This window comes from Sorex fumeus, unplaced genomic scaffold, assembly GCF_029834395.1.
Source record: "Sorex fumeus unplaced genomic scaffold, SorFum_2.1 ptg000051l, whole genome shotgun sequence".
NCBI classification, from domain to species: Eukaryota; Metazoa; Chordata; class Mammalia; order Eulipotyphla; family Soricidae; genus Sorex; species Sorex fumeus.
In genome coordinates this window covers 10,140,951-10,162,365 of record NW_026606108.1, presented here as the reverse complement: position 1 = coordinate 10,162,365, position 21,415 = coordinate 10,140,951, and positions in this window count along the sequence as shown.

Below are 21,415 nucleotides of genomic sequence, written 5' to 3'. Positions count from 1 at the left end.
AAAAAAAGAGGGGTTCCTCAAAAGGCACCACCAAAATACACACACACACACACACACACACACACACACCAAGAGCTGTAGCCCTCCGCCCACATACAACCCCCAGAAGAGGTGCCTTCCTTCTAGTAGGAAAAGCTCGGGAAGGCTTCCTGGAGGCAGCAGCACTTAGATGCCAGAGTAGAGAGAATGCAGTTCAGGGGGGCTGGGGCATGAACCCGTCAGGTCTGAGGGCTGGCCCAGAGCACCACCTTGCAAAGACCCCCCCAACACAAGAGGGGGATGAGCCTGGGGGCAGTTCCATGCTCCCCACAGCAGTACCCCAGGGCAGAAGCTGAAAATCAATGCCGGGCACCGCCAGCTCTGCACCATTCCCAGACATAGGGTATCCGGGATGCCAGAGCACTGCATGAGAGCTGCAGGCCTGGCACCTGCACACCTCACTCCTTTGTCACATTCCCCCCGGGGCCAAAGCACTTAGTCAAAATCCAGAACTCAAAGCTGCAGCTGACTGTACCTGGAGTCTACCTGACCGAGGGTACAAAAGCCGGAGTGAGGGGGCCCCCCGGAGGGGGGCAGGTGAGAGCCCTCCCCACACCAAGGGACCCAGCCCCAGCAGCCTAAAACCTCCACAACCCAACCACTGCCGAACTCAAGATAGCACCCCACATGCTCAGGCTGAGCCTCACACATGAGTGAACAGATTCTTGGACCCTCATAAGACACTCCCTACCATTCTTCATAAGTGAGACACCACATCTGATGGGGTTCAGATAGTAGACAACAAATCATAGAGGAAAATATGTATATATGCATATATACATATTCTCATATATATAAACAAAAGCTCACATCACTCAACCTTTAACAACATGTTAGTGATATCCTAAAGAATGTCTTAATGGCCCCTGCCAAAATAGAACAATCTTCACACTCTTTCCTACATGAGTACTTTCTTTGTAAGCATTTTCAGCGGTTTTTCATAACAGATAATACAAAATACATTATTCTGATTGTGCTTTGGGGCAGGGATCGGGGCTTGAAATGGAAACATCCCAAATTTGGCGGTGGGAAGTTGTAATGGTGGTGGGATTGGTGTTTGAATATTAAATGTAATCAAATATTATGAACTATCTTATAAAATAAAAAAAATTTAAATCCCAGAGTACAGGACAGCAGGGAGGGCATTTGCCTTGCACGCTGCTGACCCAGGTTCGATCCCCAGCATCCATAGGGTCACTCAAGCGCTGCCAAGAGTGATTTCTTAGTGCAGATCCACGAGACAGCCCTGGATGTGGCCACAAACAAACAAGCCCAGATTCCATCCCCCAAGAACCACCAGGAGTGATCCCCGAACACAGAGCTAGGAGTCAGCCCGGGGTATCACCAAGTGAGACCCAAAAGCAAAAAAAAAAAAAAAAAAGAATCAGTAACAGCCATGGACAAGTGGTACCCCATCAACTCCTCCTCCTCAGACACCCCACTCAGAATCTTGGGTCCTGGGGATGAGGGCTTGGTTTTGGAATATAAGTGTGGGGTGGCAGAGCCTCACGCAGGTGTCTCACATAGGGATTCATGTGTCACGCCCAGCCCCAGATGCCACGGCCACTGGTCCATCCCATTCCAGCATCTGGGGATGGGGGGTGGGGAGGTGGCCCGTTTTCCTACGCAGCAAAACAAGTGACCGTCTCTAGGCAACGGGGTGGCCTAAATATCTCAGCAGCACAAGAAAGTCTGTCTCAGAGACACTGTTCTCATCTGTCCCCTCTGTCCCCGCTAAAACAAGATGTTCCAGAGCAGGGAGTCTGAGGGTGGCTCAATGAACTCAGGTTAATGAAGAGGGGAGGGCCAGAGCCAAAGCACACTTGTCCAGGGGCCCATCACATGCACCCCCCCCCCCGGCAGACTCTGCTGTTCTGTGCTCACTGACACAGGAAGGGAGTGATGTCTAGTGCAATGCAAAAACAGAGGCTTCAAGATTCTCAGAATAAGATTCCTGGAGAGGGTACAGTGGGGAGGGTGCTGCCCTTGCACATGGCTGACCTGGGTTCGGTCCCCTGAGGACCCAGGAGTGATCCCTGAGCACAGATCCAGGAGCAAGCCCTGAACACAGCAGCAGGGTGTAGCCCAAATATAAAGTGGGGGGGGGGGGGGAGGGAAGAGGATCTCTTATTTTTTTTTTTTTTTTTGCTTTTTGGGTCATACTCGGCGATGCACAGGGGTTACTCCTGACTCTGCACTCAGGAATCACTCCTGGTGGCACTCAGGGGACCCTATGGGATGCTGGGAATTGAACCCGGGTCAGTCGCATGCAAGGCAAATGCCCGACCTGCTGTGCTATCGCTCCAGCCCCCTCAATTATTTTTAACATGGTAGAGAGCACATACAGATTTGGGGAGAGGGAGAAAGAGGTGTGAGCCAAGGCAGTAAGAGTGATCATCTTGAGGTGCCAACTCATGCTATTTTCTTTTCCGTTCATCTGGACTTCTCTTTTTCTCAACACAAGAGCCACTGCACAATTTTTCAAATGCAAAGGGAAGAGAACATTTAAAAAGATCCCAGGCAATGATTCCAGTGAAAGAACCAGGGTCAGCGGCATACAAGGCACAGGAGAAGCCCAAGGCAACCCCTTGACAAACACCAGCCGGTCTCTCCTTTCTGGCTGGCAGCCGATGACTGTCCTCATGTTTGCGTGACTGTGACCCTGTTCCTGTCTGCCCCATGTTGCAGCCACGGACTGAGCTTCAGAGCAGAGAAACCCTCCCTCCCACACCGCCGCAATAACTCTGCTGTCCTTAGCACGAAAGGCATCTTTGCCAGATGCAAACGCAGGGGCGCGCTAATTGCTTCTTGTTGTTACTCTCAACCATACAAAAAAGCAAGCAGAGTGCACCTCAGGGGCCAACGAATCTGCTAGCGGAAGACATTCCCGCTTCCCTGCCGAGAAAATGAGCATCTGTGGCGGCTTTCCCTCCACCTTCCCCGAGCAGTCCTGCTTGTCTCTCTCTCTCTCCGGCGTCAGGCTCTGAGCTTGTCTTCCAGAGTTATGGAACAAAAGACACCTCAAGTCACAACAACCACACCCCCTGTGTTGGCCAACAAAACCTCTCCCAGTGCCTCACACCCTTTTTTTTCTTTTTCTTTCTTTAATTTGAGATACACCCAGCGATGCTCAGGGGTTACTCCTGGCTCTGCACTCAGGAGTAACCCTGAGTTACTCTGGCAGACTCGGGAACCATAAGGGGTGCTGGGAATCAAACCCTGGGTCAACTGCATGCAAGGCAAACACCTTCGCCACTGTGCCGTTTCTCCAGCCTGGCATCAGAAACCCTTGGTTGCAGGAACCCGGCTGCAGGAACCCTTCCTTGAGGGTGATCCCTTGAATGCAGGCAACCTGGATTCGATCCCTCGCATCCGACAGGGTCCCCTGAGCCAGAAGTAACCCCTAAGCAGAAAATACTGAGTCTTGGACTTTCTGGAGTCTGGAGAAATCTGGGGTGTCTGTAAGGCGGCCCCAAGCTTTCAGATCACCATGAACCCCTTCGCCGAGACTCAGGGTTTCTTAGCCTGCAGCAAGTCCCTCAGGCTGGTGTTCGGTGTTTTCTGGTTCTGTGCTGGCCCATACTTGGTGGCAACAATGCTGACAGAGAGTGGGTGAAACAGGAGTGACGTGCGTGGCTCCTTCTAGGCAGTAAGCCCCCTCCAAAAAAAATCACACCCCTACTTCTGTTCCCCATTCACTGTTCTCTCCCTACAACATTCGAAGCTGATCTTTGAAACGACTCCATACTTGACTCAGTGTCTAAGCTTTATTTTTGCTTTGAGGAAAATAAAATTTTTGCTTTGGGCAGTGCTCAGGGGTTACTCCTGGCTCAAGGAACCCTGTGGGATGTCAGGAACCGAACCCAGCTCGTCTGTGTGCAAGGCAAGCACCCTCCCCCTGTCCTATTGCTTCAGCTGGCCCTGGTGTCTACACTTTCAGGGGCAAGGAAATGCCCTTTGGACAGAAGCTGTCCCAGGAAGCAGGTGGACCTAACGTCCTCCATAGCGCCAGCCTTCCTCTATGCTGCTGGAGTTGTTAGGTAGGTACCCGAAACCTAGACTGCAGCCATGACAGGCCGCAGCTTAACATTAAGTTTTGACTAGGTCTACCTAAGTCTCTGTTTCCCAGAACCTGAACTTGCAATTTCTGGTTAACTCCCAGTTGAGTAACTTTCCCAAAGAAGAAACTGCTAGATCATCTGACTGGTCATGAAGGGTCACTATGTCCATTTTTTTAAACAACCAGAAACTGACTAACTGTTATCAAATGTTGACTAATCGCTGATGACTGTTGCTTGATCACTGCTATCAGAGTGCTTGCTCCACCTTGGAACCTATATGAACTGCTTACACTTGGAGGTTGTGGTCGCTATCAAGAGACCACTTTGTGGGTGAGATTGTTGACCCCAGTTAACTGGAATAAAACTCCTTTGCACTTGCGTTACCATCTCTCTGACTCTGTGTCCATTCACGCCATGACCCAAAAACCTGGGCACAGCAGAGTGTCCAACCTCACATGCAGAGTCTCATGGTACAGTCCGAACACTCCTATCTGCTTATGCTGCAAGTTGGCCCACCAGAGATACCCCGGCTCATCCCCGTGCCCTGGTCCCTCATTTGCAGGGACCCACCAGCTCCTGGGCAACCCCACACTGCAAGGCCCCAGCAGTACCTCAGCTCAAGCAGCCATTTGAAGCCCCCCAGTCTGGAGGTACAGCCCCTCAGCAGCTCAGCCTCCCTGGGGCCTCCTGAGGGCCCCCCTCAGGCCTGACTTGTTCTACCATGCCCAGGGACACCTCTCTATTTCTTCTGGAACTATCTTCTCTAGTGCCTGCCTGCATGTTATGGTCAACTGAAGAGGGCCGATGGGCACCAGAAACCCCAATGCTGTTTCAACCTGTGACCAACGAGTTGTAGCTTTGCATTGGTGCCAGTCCCTGGCAGGATGCCCAGTGATGCTAATGGTGTGGCCACTGCTTCCTCTACACCATTATGATGATTTTCAGGCCAGAGGCTGGAGCTCAGTGCTTGGAGCCAAGGTTTCCTCTGCGAAAGGCTAAATGAGGGGGTCGGAGGGGAGGGAGGTGCGTAAACAGAAGGAGGGTAGAGAGGGAGGGACACGTGGGGGGCCTGGCCCTGAAATTTCAAAGCTGGTCACATTTTGCCCCCGCCTCTCCATGCACACCCAGTTCCACAAAAATTGCATGAAAAATTTGATTTAAGGGATCAGAGAGATAGGACACTGGGGAGGGCACTTGCTTTGCATGCAGCTGACCAGGGTTTGATCCCCAGCATCCCATAGCATACACACACACACACACAAACACACACACACACACACACACACACACACACACACACACACAGCCCCTATGCACTGCCAAGAGTAATCCCTGAGTGCAGACCCAGGAGTAAGGCCTGTGCACCACAGAGTATGGCCCCAAAACTGAAAACCAAAAATAAAATTTTTAAAAACTAGTTCAGATGTTCCACTGAACTGTATCTCAAAGGTTGACAGGAAGTTGAGTTGACTCAAACAAAGACAATCCGCCATTCCAAGCACATGCTGGGTTTATTCAAGAGCCAGGCAGTGGGCAGTGAGGGGGCAGTGGTCTCTGGGGGTGATGTCCATCCTAGCTGCAGGGACACCGGGCAGGCACCAGCCCTCTGGCTGTAAATCATCATAATGGTGTGGAGGTGTGGCCATTCTCCAGCACCCACGCCCCATGTCACAGATCAGTCTTCCACAGGGTTTGTTCCCAAAACTCAGCTATTCTGGACGACCGACCACCGGTTGCCCACGTGTTTCCCCAGAGGCCCCTGGGCACGTACAAGACACGCAGGGACAGCACGTGGCACAAGTGTCTATTTCCTTTTCAGCTGGGAGTCTTCCAAGGAGAAAATCATTTGCCTGCATCTTTTCTTTACTTGGGGGATGCGGGGGTCTCCCAAGAGGTCCTGAGTAGGCCTGGGATTTCCTCCTGGTGATTCTCAGACAACTGGGCTGAATGTCCAATATAAGAGCCATAGGATGTGAGGGCCGGGGGGACACCCCTGGACCTTCTGTAGGGCCTCTCCCAGGTGTGCTGGGGATGGAAGCTGGGATGTCTGCAGGTATGCACCTTAGCCCTCTGAGCCTCTCTCAGGCCTGGTATCTTTGGTGGCACGGCATCCCTTTGTTTGAGGGCCTCCCTCACTTGTATGACTGTGTTTTTTCTCCTTGGAACCTGTTCCTGGGAGCGGTTGCAGTGTGTCCCCCAAACACGGCCCCAGTGTAGTGCTGGTCTCATTGTGGTGTGTACGAGGCAGGCTTGAACCTATCCTGGTTCTCCGCTGAGCCAAGATAGAGCATGACTGGACCAAGAACAGGGAACACAGCCCAATCCCTGCGAGTCTCCAAAGCATTCCAGGAGTCCCTCAGCTCTCCTGAGGACCCACTCCCCTCCAGAACCTCCCCACAGTGAAGGTGAACCAATGGTTCAGCTTCTGCCAGCCTGTCCCTATGAGGGCTCTCCTGATCCCCAGTTCCTCCTGCACTCTGCAGATCTCCCCATCCCAAAACCACTTCATTTGGGTGTATCACCTTCTTACTGCTGGGACCCCGTGTGCACCATCACCTTCCCAGGAGAGAAACCAAGGCTGACGTCTGTTCTTTCTTTGGCTTGGAGTCCATCCCCAGCAGTGCTCAGGGCTACTCCTTGGCTCTGAGCCCAGGGATCATTCCTGCAGGAGCTTGGGGGACCCAGTGGGGTACCAGGGATTGAGCCCAGTTTGGCCACATGCAAGGCAAGAGCTGGACTCTCTCTCGGCTCCTTCAGTGCTGTGTGCGCCCTCGCTGTGCTGGCTTTGCAGGAGCGACAACTCTCTGCTGCATTTCCCATTTCTTCCTGCTACTTATTTTTCTCACTTGGTCCAGAATCTTGCTCGCATCCACGTTGTCATGGCTACGGTCACTATGTTGTATCCGAGCTTCAGCTTTGCGGAGTGGTCTCTCCATCCATGACCTCTATCTGTGGACTGGAGCGTCTGAGTGATAGTCTACTTCCTGACACTGCCAACAAGACCACAATGAAGAGTGAGGTTCTGGGTCACAGTCGGGGGAGAGGGGAGAGAAAGGGCACTTCCCTGGGTTGCATAGAGAGCCACGGAGCCACTGAACCATGGAACTGGCAAGCCCAAGGAACTGCTGAGCCACATAACTGCTGAGCCATAGAGCAACTGAATGATAACTACTGAGCCACGGAACACTGCGCCATGGATCCACTGAGCCACAGAACTGCTGATCCATGGAACCTCTGAGCCATGGAACCACTCCACAGACACTTATCTACACTGGATGATGAGAAAACCAGTTGTGCCTGCCCCATCTGCTCCTGGCAGCTATCCCCCAGGTTTACTGGCCCCGATCTTTGCCAGCACTCAACATTACCTGACTTTCTATTCTTGCCAGCCTACTGGGCCTCCATGGGTCTGATATTGCCACTTTGTCCCTCTGTGATGAATAATGACCCCTGTGAACATCCCCTCAGACATATATGGAGTTCTCGTCCATCCAGGATCCATCACGTACTTTGGCTCTTTCTCTCTTTGCGGGTTTTTCTCTTTCATCCCAGGAATTGCTGGCAGGCAGTTCAGGACTACCAGTGAATTCAGCCAGAGCCCAGACTTTTGTGTCTCACCTGCGTTAATACATGGAAAGAGACTAACCTGCCACCCAATGATGACTACAAGTTTGAAAATGATTCATTTGGGGCTCACAAAACTGTGCCATGATTTTCACAAACTTTTTCTCTCAACAGCAATTTCCATCACCTCCCGGTAATGAAGGAGTACTTGGTCCTGTGATGGGTACTCTGCAGATGCAACAGTGTTTTCCAAAAAGGTAGCAGAGGAGCACCTGGGCCACAAGCCTCATTTACAGTGGATGCTTCCTGCTCTCATGAATAAGCATGTTTGTGCTAAGGTGCAAAGCGAAGCATGTGGCTGAAAAAGCCTGTTGTGAAGCTGTAGAACTGTCTGCATATGAGAGGCAGTTCTCAATCACTCCCACCACTTTCCTTGGCGAAATCAGTTTGTTACTGTAGTTAAGAACCACGAGAATGTGGCTGGGGTGTGGGCAGGGAAGGCTGGTGGCACCATCAGTCGGGACCTGTAGTGAGAGAAATCCCCAGGTCTTTCTGCCTTTATCCCTCCAGGGAGTCTGTTATAGATGGTAAAGAGAGAACAGGAAGGCATACTCAGAGTGAGGAGTCTGTTGCCTTAGTTTAGACAGCCTGAATCTGTAATGCAGGAGATGGGGCTTTGGGCGGTGGGTGGGAGGTGCTGGAGCTATAGCATTGTGGGGAGGGAGCTTGCCTTACACATGGCTGACCTGGGATCGATCACAGGCACCCCATAGGATCCCCAGAGTTCCACCAGGAGTGATCCCTGAGCACAGAGCCAGGAGGAAGTCCTGAGCACTGCCAGGTGTAGCCTCCAAACAAACAAACAAAGCTATGATAATTGAGTACTAACATTGAGTGTGGGGAGATATGACGGGTTCAAGCATGTGGCTTACATGTAGATGACTATGGTTTATGGTCTGAACCCCAGTATCACATGGGGATTCCTGAACAGTTCAAGAGCACCAATTGGTTTGACTCAATAACCCCCCAAAACCATTGGAATGACGTTGTCCCAGTTGAAGGATGAGTCTTCTGGTTTTCTGGTCAGTGTCATTATCTGTGCTGTATCCGTGTGGACCATCTGTGATCAACTGGACAGCAAAGATCTCTTGTCTTAAATCATTCCTAAGCTGTCCTGTTTAGTTTGTGTGGCTGGTTGTTTCTGGAAAGCAGTGTTTCCCCAGGGAAAGACATAAGCTGCTTTACAAAGCTGCTGAGCTACTTGTTCACAGCAGAGAAGGCACTTACCTGCCTTGTTCGATCCCCAGCATCCCATAGGATCCCCCAAGCACCACCAGTTGTAATTCCGAAGCAGAGAGCCAGGAGTAACCCCTGCTGGGTGTTGCAAAAAAAAACACAAAAAAATAAAAAGGGAAGCACTTGCCACAAGTTGGCAGGGCCTGGGGGGCAGCAGTTAGAATAGAGAAGGGACCGCCATGATAATAATGGTTGGAAATGAGCACTCTGGACAAAAACTGAGTGCTGGAAGGAAGTAAAGAGATATGCATGATAACCTCTTAGTGTCTGCATTATGCAAACCATAATGCCCAAAAGGAAGGAGAGAGGGAGTTAGGGGGAGAGAGAGAAACCGGGGACATTGATTGGTGGGAAATGTACACTGGTGAAGGGATGGGTGTTGGAACATTGTATGACTATAACCTGATCATAAAAACCTTTGTAACTGTGCATCTCAAGGTGATTAAATTTTAAGAAATACAAGAGCAAAAGCTATAAAACTTCTATTTCTAAAAAGCTAAGTCATTTAAAATGTTAATTCAAGCTATAGTATGTACTTATATTTTTATTAAAAAGTAATGAGTGTTTAAAAAAGAAAGAGTGAAATTAAAATGTTCACATTTTTTTCACAGATCTTTCAGAATTCTCAGTAGTCCCCCTAGAAAATTTTAAAGATGTGTTCTTTCACCTTAGATAAAAACAGATTCTAAAAATAATTAGACCTGTACAACATGGCTTTGGAGTCTGTAGTTGGACTCATGATGGTTTTGGTGTAATGATGTAAAGATGCAAAGGCTCTATCTGAAGAGAGTCTGATCAGGAGGAAGACATGGGACCAGTGTAAAGAGACTGGCTCCCCTCTTCTGCCTGAGAGTTTCTGAGAGGTCAGAGAATTTATTCAACTTCAAAAGACTTGGTGGGAGGCAAGAGTTCAGTGTTGGAAAGAGCACCAAGAAGAAGCGCCTGTTGGATATTTCCTCTCCTTTCTATGCTCACAGAGCCACAGAGCTCACAGATGCTTCTGTCTTAATATATCACTAGAGTGATCTAAATAAATCACAGAGACAGAATCACTTGGATAGATAGATGAATGGATGAATGGGTGGATGGACAGAGAGATAGATGATGGAAGGATGGTTGGATGGATGGATAAATTGATGGTTGGATAGATTGATGGATGGGTGGGTTGGTGGATGTGTGTATATATGAATAAACAGATGGATGAAAGGATGGATGGATGGATGGATGGATGGATGGATGGATGGATGGATAATTGGATGGATGGGTAGATGAAAAAGTGAGTGGATGGTTGGATAAATACATGTGTAATTGGATGAGTGAGTGGCTGAGTGAGTGGATGGATTAATGGATAGATGACAGACAGAGAAATGGATGTATGAATATGTACATGAGTGACGACTGGGTGGATGACATATGGAAGGGTGGACAGCTTGTTGGACGGTTGACTGAGCTGATGGGTGAACAAGTGGGTGAATGGAGGGGGATGAACGGGTGGATGATAGATGGGTGAGTGAGTGACAGATGAGTGGGTGAACAGTGAGATTAATGACCAGAGAGGTCATTGATAAATAAATGGGTGGACTGACAGATATGGGGTGGCTGGATGGTAAGAAATTTGCCACAGCAGGAATCTGACTGTACATAATTCTAACAATCCCTGGAATTCCATTGTCCTCACAATGTCTTCAGGACAGGCCATCAGGATGAGTCCGAGGGAGAGCGTGCGAGTGAGTCTGGAACTCACAGGACAGCCTGGAGCCTGTGTCCACCCCAAAGACAACTTGAACATGAGGGACACAGAGGGACACAGCTGCTGTCCCTCCATGCCCTAGGACACTGCCTCAGAGTGGGATTGGACTCCCTCGTTTCCTGAGACCGAGGAGTAAGGAGCAAGCTGGGGTGGAGGTGGGGGTGCTGGGAACAGTGGACAGGCCTTGAGGAGCAAATGGAGAAATGCAGAGTCACCAACCCAGATTCCAGAATTTTCTACTCCAGACAAGCACTCAAAAGGAGGTGGATTCTGTGGATTCTGCCCTCCCTGCTTCCAGGGAACATACCCCCTCATTCACAGCATACCCTGGGCACCCTCACTCCAAGGCCAGCAGGATGCTGTCCGTGACCATGGACCCAGCTTGAAGTTCAGGTGCTGGAACTCACACGTGTGTGGACTCAGCACACCCCCCCCAAAATGTTCCAGCACAGCGGACCACCGCTGACAGCGCCTCCCCGCCCCCACCCCACAGCTGGGTCTGCTGCAGAGTCTGGGTGAAGAGGGGACCTCTGACCCCCAAGCAGGATTCCTGAGTGCCCTGGAGAAACCATGGGCCCCTCACCTGTAACAGAATCCAGGGTGGGCAACCCTTTGGAGGCCCACAAGCCTCACTCCTCATACCCCGAGACTCAGGACATGAGAGCCACCCTGGCTAGTGTCCCATGAACATCCCTCTGAGCCAGACGTGGCTCAATTTCCTTCTGTCTGAACCCATGGATGCTCGGATGAGGTTGGGGGGCTGTCAGAGACCATGACAGTTCTTTTTGGGGGAGGGGCACCTGATAAGGCCTGTCCTCTCCCCCTCAATCCCCCACCCCCCGACAGGGCTTCCCTTCCCCTGACCCACCCTACCTTGGTGATCAGGAAACACGAAGTCCAAGTAGAAATCCCTGGTTCCTGCACACAGTTCAGGCATGCCCTCGGGAGATGCCAGCCTGGCACACTGTGCCCAGCAGAGACCAATCTGAACAGTGTCCTGGGGTATTGGGGTCCGCCGGCTTCTCCCCACCCCACCCCATTTCTAAGCTCACAGCAAGCGAACCTCGCCTCTCCCTGTTCCCCTCCCAGCCTGCCTTGTCTTCTCAGTTTTCTCTGAATTAAGCTCAGAATTATCTTTGTTTTTATCATATTAAGTTCCCACGCCTCTCAGCGGCACAGCCCACAAAGTCTGCCTGGCGTCTTTAAACAGAAACAACAGACTTCGGGTCAATTAAAAATTCATTAAAATGCAAATGAGTTTGTCATGTTTATCTTCTTTTCCCCCCATTCCCCCTCTCTTGCTGATGATGTGGCCATGTGGCTTTGGATGCATAAGTGGCCCTGCTGTGGCCAGCCCAGCCTCCAGCTAGCACAGACAAGACCCTCCTCCCTGGGCCCTTCTCCCCTCCCCACCCCTTTGCCTGGGAACTGAGGTCCCACCTGACCTTCCCTTGCTCGGGGCTCCGCTGATAAACGCTATCCGTTCTTCTTCAGCATTCCACCTCACCCAACCATGCCATTTACTCAAGGGAAACAACTCCAGGACAAAAATAAGCCACTCTGCACCAGACCCTTCTGTCTTCTCTGGGTCACACTCGAAGGAAGCTCTCTGCGCCGGCCAGAAATGATCTGGGACGAGGCACCCCACCGTGCCAGTCACCAGCCAAGTGCTTCTACACGAGAAACCTCTGCTAGCTACCAACTTTTTTGGAAGTGTGTGTGTTTGGGGGGGGGGGGGGGGCGGAGAGTGCCACATTTGGTGATGCTTACGGGTTCTGAGCTCAGGGGCACCCCACCCCACCCCACCCCAGCAGTGCTCAGGGAACGGTATGCTGTGTGCCAGGGATGGAAACCAGGTTGGCCCCTGGCAAAGCAAGCACCTTTCCCGCCTAACTGAGTCTCCTGCTCATCAGGGCAAAGTTCCCTCAGTTCAGGACACACTGGGGCTTGGCCTGTCACCAGCACAGCTCTGTGCAGCCACCTGGGTGCACGCCTGCTGCTGTCAGGACAGCTTGGGAATCTGGGACAACAGGACTTACCCTAGTAAGATTTGCCGCACTAGGAGGAAAGACTTGATCCAAATTTGCCTGCTGAGCCCCATTCCTGGTCTCTCAGCCCTTGTACCCAGGGCCAGGCATGACGTCGTGGTGGTCCTGGGTTCCAGCGCCCAACACCCCAGGCGGGTGGCCCCTGCGTTTCCACGCAGCCCCGCCTCCGCGTTTATTAGGAGCCTCTAATTTCAGAGAATACATCCAGGAAGTTGGGGGAAACACGTCTTAATGGAGAACTAATTAATATGCTATAGTTATCTCGTTACGTGCCAATTAAACGTCCAAATAGTCTTTTCTTCTCAGATAAAGGAGAAGAGAATAAAACACCCCCCTCCGCTGTCCCCCCTTTCCCCGAGCCATGAGGCTGGCTGGGAGAATGGGAGAATGTGCATCACCAGGGCCCACGGGGAAGCCACAGGGCCGCCACTGCCACCGGGAAGCTGCCGGGTCCATCCATCCAGGCCAGGTTCAGAGGCACTGGGAGGGTCCAGATACCCACGAGCAGGCAGGTGGGAAGTGCCCCAGGGCCTCAAAGACACCCGCAGAGATGGGGTGTGCCAGAGCCTATAAGCCCGCCCCAGGCTTTTCCCACTGAAGAATCCTGGGTGCCCTCCATCTGTTTTTGGCTGGAAGCATCTGAAAGGCCTTGCTGGTCACTGCTTGTTCCATGCAGGCCTCCTGCAGGGCAGGTTTAGCTTCCCAATAATTATGCACACACACCCCACCCTTTCGCTTCTCACCTGCCCCCAAGACTGTTCCACAGCAGGGTGGTGAGTTAGAGGAGTCCTCCCTGCAGGACCAGGAAGAAGGACAGGCCCTGGGCACGGGCTGGTGGCCCCACTCTGGTTTCTGGTTCTGGTTTCTCAGACCACAGACACAAGCACTGTCCGTTCCAGCAGGACATGAGGCCCGGCTGGCAGTGGCCTTGGTCACTCAAGCCCTGCCAGAACGATTGGGTTAGTGGGTCTGGGCCGCTTTACTGAGAAAGTGGACAGGGCCTAAAATGGGATGGGGGTTTCCATCTCTAAGGACAGTGGGCCCAGGGGAGATAGCCCAGTCAAGACAGCACTGACCTTGCACAACAGCCAATGAAGGTTTGATTCCTGGCACCCCTTAGGAACCCTTCTGGAACACAGCCAGAAGTGATCCCTGCGTGCAAAGCCAAAAGAAAGCCCTGAGCATTGCTGGGTAAGGAAGGAAGGAAGGAAGGAAGGGAGGGAGGGAGGGAGGGAGGGAGGGAGGGAGGAAGGAAGGAAGGAAGGAAGGAAGGAAGGAAGGAAGGGAGGGAAACTTGAGGGGCCAGGATGATAGTACAGTGGGTAGGGTATTTGTCTTGCCCTAGCTCTCCAGCCCCTACTACATCCTTTCTAACTTTTCTAATTTAAAACACCCCAAATACACAGCCCCTCTCCATGCGGTGACTGAGCAAGGTGCCCATCTGATCACCGCCCTGATGGTCTAAGTGGACTCCCGTTGGGTTTCAATTCTGCTGACCCTCGAAGGAGTCGTTTCTCCAGGGGCCATGGGCCCATCTCCACGCATGGATGCTCTCGGAAGACAATGCCTTCATGCCTCTCCCAGCCACCTGGCGTCCGGGAGCCTAACCCAGGTCAACAAGCCAAAAATAAGACTCTGGTGCCCTGAGGGGTGGCCATCCCCACCGGTAGGATAACATTGGTTTGTCCTTTCTCCTCCACCCTTTCTCCTCTGTTCAAGGAGCTTAGGCTTATTGGGTGATACCCATCACAGTCCTCCCAAAACGCTCCCATTTCCTCAGTATCCATCTTAAACTCTCCTTTGTGCTCTGCTTCCCCTATCTGTTAATCACTCATTTCCCCTAATCAGAATCTGTGATTTGCAAAATCAGATTCTTTAGAGCCTCTGGATTTTGTGTTTGTAAATTAAATATTACTTTTTTCTTTCCTTTGTGTGTTTTGTTTACTTTAGAGCAATGTCCTTTTTGTATAGACACAGAAAGACAGTTAATGCTGTGCTTTTATAACTTGGGAGTTAATTGACTCTGAATATTTACTCCTGGGCATCTGCCATATTTACTCGACTTAAGCCTCAGTTGCCCTTAGTTCCTAGGATCCCCAAAGCAGGGTCCCGACGAAGGAACTTTAATGGACCCAGGGAAAGTTGTTAGCTACCCTGGCATGGAAACAGGACAGGCCAAGCACCATAAAGCTTATAAGGAGTTAAGAGCACGGTCATGGACAAATTTGGTCATGACCCAAAGAGAAGTAACTGGACAAGGACCCTGCTGGGGTTAGGAAAGACTAACCTTATCTGAGGATTGTAGTCTGGGATCTAAAGCAAGATGTCCCCAGGAGAGCCACCCTATAAACAATATATCTCTTACTGTGTCCATACAATATGACTAGAAAGATTATTAAGAAGCAAATTTAAGATGACCATTTCAATGTATATGGACTAAAGAAAGGAGAAATATGTCCTAGATGGAATTCCACCCTTGAGCAGATCTTCTAGCAGGATGAAATCTTTGTCTTAGAAGAGCTTCCCCAGAAGGAAGGACCTTCATATGCTGATTGTGCTACCTCACCTATGTGTAATTTCTACCCTCAACCCTTGGTGATTATTCTATATAACTAAGGCTGGGGGCGGGGGATTGGGGGGGGGGGAGGAACATGGGCAATGAGTGAGACTGGAAGGAGGTAGAGGAATATGAGACTGGAATAAGTGGCAATTGACCACCAGCCAGCCTGGCCTTCGTTTCCTCCTTCTTTTGTCCATCGCTGTAGGCCATTCAGAGTGGGAAAGTGGCCTGACCACCAAACACGCATTGCAAGAGCACACACACATTTTGTAACACAAGCCCACCCACCTCATTCTCATCTTTCCCTGGGGTCTCCCTAATGTGTCCACTGCAAATCAGACACAGCACTGCCTGGTGACTATCAAGCAGCTATTACGGCTACTGCTTATGCCCCCTGGAAATGTCTGGGGTGGGTGGGTGGCTGGAAAATCCATCCTTCTTCCTCTGGGGGGGGGGGGTGCCTTACATGGCCCTGAGTTGTTTGTAAAAGCAGAGTCTGGAAGGATGCTGCTCACATACATAGGGACTATCTCACACACATTGATATGCCCCCGCGGTTCTCACACCCCTGAGATTCCCGGACTGCTTTTGCCCGCGGAGGCTCAGATGGCTCAATTCTTTCCTCCCCCCAGTCTGCTCCTGAAAGCAGAACTGCACACTGGTTTGCTATTCTCCTGCAAGTTAGGATGAAGCCTATAGCATCCATAACCCTGAGTGGCCCTCCTTTCCCTCCTAGCCAACACTCACTACTGTCCTTAGTGGGCCAACTCGACCTGTAGGTGAACCCACTGACATTTTGCTTTGGGAAGGACAGCGAAAGGGGCCTGATCTCATCTGCTGGCCCACCCTGGCTGTGGGGGCCGGTTCTGTCCTAGACATGAAAGGACACAGACATTCTCCTGCCAGCCTTGTCCTGCCCATCCATTGTTTTGTCTAGTGCCTACCCCTCATTGAGTTCAAGATGAAAGCAGTTTCACGTTTGTTTTCTGGCTTTGTGTCCCCCCCCCCCCCCACTGTGCCAGGGTCCAGGCTAGGTGGTGGATAGGGTCCCTCCTTAGCTCTCAGCCTGCAGCCCCGGGGGCGCACAATCATCTCCTTTGAAACCAGTAGCTCAGCACAGAAAGTCGGAGAAGAACCCTGAGGGGTTGAAGGGAGTGCGGGAACCAGCAGGGAAGTGGATGAAGTCGCTGTGTGTGAAGGTCAAGCCCCTCCCCACCCACCCCCCAGAGCCATAGACATCCTGGGGCCCAAGATGCTGCCAGGGACGTATGTCTTCCTGGGCCAGGAGGGGTCTACGCCCAGCACGTCTGGGATTCCCATTTCGCCACACCCCAGCTCCATAGGGAAAGGCTGTGACGTAAACATCCACAGCACATGTTCACAAAGCATGTTCGTGAGACAGCACACACCAATGGTGCACAGCCACAGCTGCACAGCCACGGCTCACGCCCACAGCACACACCCACAGCACACATCCACAGCCCACACCCACAGCCCAATCACTGGCAGGGCCAAGCGAGGCCCTCTCAGAGATTCAAACTGCAGTCGAGGACACCCCAAGCTCAGTGGAGTCCACCCCCAACCCTCTGGGGGTGGGCCTGTCGAGTTGTGAGACTAGCCTCTTCTCTCAGAAAGGAAAGAGATGAGACAGGCCTGGCCTCTGACCTCCAAGCAGCAGGACACTGCTGTCTGGGGAGTCCCACGGCGCCTCTCTGGCTCCACGCAAGTGCTCACAGGGCAGCCACAGCAGCCTGGAGGGCTGGAGGCCACGTGCCCAGGGACACCCAGAAATTGAAGATAAAAGTGATGGGAAGGTGCAATGCTGGTGGTGTTGGACTATTGAATGTAACAAACCATCATAAATATCTTGAAATTAACAAATAAATAGCACTGTAGCACTGTCCTCCCATTGTTCATTGATTTGCTCGAGCAGGCCCAGTAACATCTCCTTTGTGAGACTTGTTGTTACTGTGTTTAGCATATTGAATATGTCACGGGTAGCTTGCCAGGCTTTGCCGTGCGGGCGAGATACTCTCGGTAGCTTGCCGGGCTCTCCGAGAGGGGCGGAGGAACTGAACCTGGGCCGACCAGATCAGCCGCGTGCAAGGCAAACGCCCTACCTGCTGTGCTATTGCTCCAGCCCAAATAAATAAATAAATAAAACAGGCAAATTTTTTTTAAAAAGTGACCCTCACCCTACCCGGTCACTTTCATGATTTCCAGACATTCATGTATCTGTGTGTGCATGTGTGTCTGTGTGCATGTGCATGTGTGTGCCTGTATGTATGCATATGCGTGCGTGTGTATGTGTGTGCATGTCTATGTGTGTTTCTATGTGTGTGTGCATGTGTGTCTCTGTGCGTGTATGTGTCTGCACGTGCATGTGTCTGTGTGCATGTGTGTGCATGCATGTGTGTGTGCGCATGTGTGTCTGAGTGTGCATGCATGTGCGTGTGTGAGTTTGTGTGTGCATGCATGTGTGTGTATGTGGGCGTGTGTGTGTGAGTGTGTGTGTAGGGGTCCCCCAGTTTGGACAGCTGGGAGCTCTGTTACTGACCAACACTGCCTTGGAACCAGAGAAATCACAGTCTTTACAAAGAGAGTGCTGACATCGAGGCAGGTACCCCCGCTGCAAATCTCTATAATCATGGAGAATTGTCAAAATTATCTCCCTGTTGGCAAACATTCATTCAAAGCTTCAATTATAAGTGAGATCTCCACGTTTCGGGGGGTGAGATTGGTGACAGGAGGAAGCAAGACCATCCGGCTGCAGACAGGCCTCCACGCCCCCAGTCATTAAAGACCCCGTGTGTTATGGGGGGCGGCTAGGAGAGCTGGCTGGGGGAGGGGAGGTGCGGCAACTGGGATTTTCTGCATCAAACCTGTTTCTATCTCCAACAATGTCCTGTTTGCTCAAGGCACTGGGTTCCCCAACAGCACAGCTGCAAAGTGGAGGTCAAAGGTGAGTCAGTGAGTTGAGGCAGGGTGGAAGGAGTGGCTTGCTCTTCAAACTTCAACAGGACAGGTAGCCTGATAGACTCGGATTTTGCCAGGCCCTCCACCCATCCCTCATCTTAACGGACAGCAGCAGTGGGGAGGCGGGGAGAGTCAGAGACCCCCGTCGACCCCTAGATACTGAGTGACACCTTTGTTTCCCCCAAGGTTCTCTGGACAGAGCCTTTGCTGGAGCTCAACCCCAATAAAAAGCAACCAAGAGAAACATTCCCGCCCCACAGGGTGACTTACTGGAGGGGTCAGGGGAGAAGGGGGTGACAGTTAGTGCCGAGAGGGTTCGAATCCCAGCGTATCCGGAGCCCACACGTAGTCTCACAGACGCAGCTGTCCTGCCCTGAAAATCACACTGTGAGCTGTAGCCCCACTGCTCACAAGACAGCCAAGGAAGGTTAAAAACCTTGAACAATTTTCTCAACTATATCTGTGTGCTTGTATCGAGCTATTAGAAAAGAATATTAAATTCTGGCAAGGAAAAAAATTAGTGCTGAGAAAATCGGCACTAGAAACACTAATAACTTTATATTTCCTGAGTACAAGGTAATTGATGATAGTTGTAGGAAAAATGGGGAGGAATCCAGAGGAGTGTGAAAAGAAAAAATAATAAAGATCAACCCAAGTATTTCACCATCTGGATTGATTGCCATCCACAGTTCAGTGGCCTTCTTTATTGCTTGGCCTCATCTGAAATAATGACTCGACGCTGGAACTTTACATCCATGATCTGGGGTCCTCAGTGTCTTATGCAGCATCTCCATTATTGTAGAGGACATGGGAGAGGAACTGGTCAAATTCCCACAAAACTCAAAGTCTACACCTCAGCTCTGTGTCCCAAGAAGACAGGGTGTTCCTGGGATGAGGACTGGGCTGCCCAACACATGCCCGATGGGCGCTGAGAGGGAATAAGGGACTAGAATGTCTGTAGCCAGTCCCCTTCAGGGACAGGAAGACAGGAAAAGGGCATGGTAGTTGACAGCAAGGAATTATGGCCATTGTGGAAACTGACCAGGACTAAGCTGACCTGGCCTGAAACTGATTGGGAAACTGACCAACTTGCAAGATGCTTGCATGGAGTCCAGTCAACCTGATCCAGGAAGTCAGGTTTAATGCTCAGCTCCACAAACTGTCCTCTGGGAACCATCCAGGAGTGATCCCTGAGAGCCAGGAGTAATCCCAGAGTGAAGGAAGAAGGAAGGGAGGGAGGGAGGGAGGGAAAAGAGAGAGAGAGAAAGAAAGAGAGGGAAGGAAGGAAGGAAGGAAGGAAGGAAGGAAGGAAGGAAGGAAGGAAGGAAGGAAGGAAGGAGGTGTCACTATTATTGAGGGTTTACTGTGTCACTGTCATCCTGTTGATATTGAATTACTCGAGCGGACGCCAGTAACATCTCTATTCCTCCCAGCCCTGAGATTTTAGCAGCCTCTTTTTACTGGTCTTTTCCCAATGATTGGAGGGTCAGGGGAATGAGACCTGTTGTCACTACTGTATTTGACATATCGAATACACCACAGGGAGCTGGCCGGGCTCTGCCCATGCGGGCGGAATACTCTCGGTAGCTTGCTGGGCTCTCCGAGAGGCATATTGTTGAGTGTTACAAAGGAATAAAGCAAGTCTCATCTTGAGAGACCTTGGCTCTTGGGAAAGAAAACCCCAGCATTGTCAGCAAGACCGGAGGAGCCTATGTCCCCGCCCAGAGGCCATCACACCAGAAGGGAGACTTTGAAACCCCCTCTCTGCCTGCTGAGCAGCGGGGGCCTCAGTTTCCACAAACGCAAACTGATGATGGCAGCTACGGAGAGGAGGGACCGTGTCAGGTTTCCCTGTCTCTCTCATGATGAGGTGCAGAGGAAAACCCGACACGCCCAGAGGCGGGGAGTATCAGAACAGATTTTTGGGGTTCCAATAAATTCCAGGTCTCCTGGCCATGCCATGCAATGAGGAAGGCTGCGTGTCTGAGATCCCTTCCCGGCCCCCACATGCCAGGCAGCATCTCACAAACCTCTGAACTTATCACCTCACAGGCTCGGCACGGCTCAGAGATGCCACTAACCAGCCTTACAGTGCAAACAGGGCGTATGTGGTGATTTTCAATTTCCTGCCACTCCCACGTCACCCCTAAATGGGAACCCAAACTTTCAAAGGCTTTGCCCGCCAGAGCCAGCGGTCCATGTGGGGAATCTCCAGGCACTATTGGGGAAACCGAGGCAGGCCGATTTGCACCGGTGACTCAGCTTCAGGGACTTGAAGGGTCTGGGGAGACCCAAACCCACCCACCCAGTGCAGGATGAATGCTCAGCAGGCCAAGTCCCAAGGGTGTCCAGGTGCGGGAGATGACTGTCCACTCTGCACACAGCTCTCGTAAGTCGGAAGAGGAAGGCAGGGAAGCTGGCGTGGCTGTGGGGCTGCCCCCTGGGGGAGTAGAGATGTCCCATGCCAGCACTCAGAGCCAGAAGCCTCTAGTTGGTGAAGAACTTATGGCCACGACCTGCAAGTCTCCCCTGCTCTGCCCCTAATGACACTAAGAAACATCACCAAAGCCTCCAGCTACGGGGCTGGAGCAATAGCACAGTGGGAAGGGCATTTGCCTTACACGTGGTCAACCGGGGTTCTATTCCCAGCATCCCATATGGTCCCCTGAGCATGGCCAGGGGTAATTCCTGAGTAGTGCAGAGCCAGGAGTAACCGCTGTGCATCGCCAGGTGTGACCCAAAAAGCAAAAAAAAAAAAAAGCTCCCAGCTGGGAGGGCACCCCAGACCCCCACCAAGCACCTGCCTGTCTGACCCTCATTGTGAGCGTTGGGTCTCGGGGCTCCTTGCAAGCCCTGCCCCCGAGGCTGGTCCCTGAGAGGTGAAGAGAGAGAGGCTGGAAGGCCCAGGACAAAGCCGAGACTGTGGGTGCTGAAGGATGGCCAGGCCCTCTCTGGGTATCTCCGGCCCCCACTGGCACCCAGAGGGCGTCTCGCCACATCAGGAAGCCTCACCCAAGCACTACAGGCATACAGGCAGCATGTGTGGACCGCAGGAGGGCTGAGAGAGGAAGGGGGGGTACACAGCCCCCAGCCCATGGCCCAGAGCCACTGCCCATCTTCC